This window comes from Nicotiana attenuata, chromosome 7, assembly GCF_001879085.1.
Source record: "Nicotiana attenuata strain UT chromosome 7, NIATTr2, whole genome shotgun sequence".
Lineage (NCBI taxonomy): Eukaryota > Viridiplantae > Streptophyta > Magnoliopsida > Solanales > Solanaceae > Nicotiana > Nicotiana attenuata.
In genome coordinates, this window is record NC_031995.1 from 108,022,932 (window position 1) to 108,024,939 (window position 2,008).

Below are 2,008 nucleotides of genomic sequence, written 5' to 3' on the forward strand. Positions count from 1 at the left end.
AAGCTAAGGAATAAAAATACAGAACGGAAATAGAGTGTGTTTTTTGGATAATTTTCTGATATATTGAATTAAAAGAAAACTATCTATTACAACTGAATAAGAAATAACTATTGCTAACTAGCCTCCATAGCTGCAGAACCTGAAGAGAAGAAGAGAAAGAGATCTGTTAGGAAGAAGAAGAAGAAGAAGAGAGTGAGGAAAGAGAAGAGAGAAATCGAAGAGGGAGAAAGAGAGTTTACTTTGGTGAATGAATTCCTCCTCTCCCTGTTGTAGTTAGTTATAACAACCCATAGCTGACGTGGCTAAATCGCAGCCCTTGGGCTTCATTAAAACTTCAAGTAATCCTAGCCGTCCATTTGAATTTCAGTTATTCTTTCCTAATTTCTGTTATTGCTCCTCCTCACTTCGAATCCAGCTGAAGCCATTACCTTAGATCATAACAGAGAAACCTTGTAGCTCTTCCAAGCAGCATCTGTAAGTTGAAAAGTTTGGTTAGTCTAGATGTGTCTTATTGCTACAGACTTGTAAGCTTGACAGAAGAGATAGGGGATTTAGACAACTTGGAGGAGCTTGATGCCAGAGGTACTCTAATTTCACGACCTCCGTCTACCATCTTACGCTTGAACAAACATAAAATCTTGAAGTTTGGAGTGAGAGATGGAGTGCACTTTGAGTTCCCTCCAGTGGCTGAAGGATTACGGTCATTGGTACGTCTGAATCTCTGTGACTGCAATCTAATTGATGGAGGACTTCCGGAAGACATTGGATCCTTATCCTCTTTGAAAGAATTATATCTCAATGGAAATAATTTTGAGCTTTTGCCTCGAAGCATATCCCAACTTGGTGCTCTTCGAATCTTGGACTTAAGAAAATGCAAGAGGCTTACACAGCTGCCAGAACTTCCCCCTGAATTAAATGAATTGCATGCAGATTGTCATATGGCTCTGAAAAGTATCCATGATTTAGTAACGAAGAGAAAGAAACTACATAGGGTGATATTGATGCCTCTGTATGGTAAGGATGATGCACATGATGATTTTATATATAATTTGTTTGCAAATGTCCTGTTTCAGAATATATCATCATTGCAGCATGACATCTCGTCATTGTTTACCAGTGTGCATCTTGCGAAGAAGATCCCAAGTTGGTTCCTCTATCAGGGAAGGGATAGTAGTGTATCAGTCAATTTGCCTGAAAATTGGTATATACATGATAAATTCTTGGGATTTGTTGTATGTTACGTTGGCAGCTTAATTGACACCACAGCTCAATTGATTCCCGTGTGTGATGATGGGATGTCGTGGATAACCCGGAAACTTAATTGCCTTATCCAACCATTCAGCATGTGATACAGAATCATTTTTTGACGAGATGTCATGCTGCAATGATGATATATTCTGTTGTCCTTGTTTGTTACAGTAGCTTTGATACATCACTTAGTGTCCTTCATATTTTATCCTTAGATTGTTGTTACTATTTGTTGCTGCCTTGTTTCGGTTTTCTGATTGCATTACTTAGTGTTAGTTTTGTATTTTCGCTTCGGTTGTCAGATTGGTTTGCTTGTTATTGCCTTTCCCTTTCCCTTCATGAGCCGAGGGATTATCGGAAACAGCCTCACTGCCTTTTAATTTAAAGGCAGGGATAAGATCTGCGTACACTCTACCCTTTCCCGACCCCACTTGTGGGACTACACTGGATTTGTTGTTGCCATTGTTGTTGGTATAATCATACAAATATACGTACTTTTATGGGGAGGCTTTGGTGAATTTGACGATGAATTTTTTTAAAAAAAAAATTAAATATGATAAGACAATCATAGCTTAGAGATAATATATACTTTGTGTGTCTAACTATAATCCATTTACAAATTCAGTTGCACTCAGTTCCCTTCAAAATTTGATGAGTCCTCTCTTGAGTTCTCTTCAGTAACCTGTCCCTCAACAAAAAAAGAAGAAGAAAGAGCAAACATATTAGACAGCAATGCTGAAAAGCCTTTAATTAACAAATA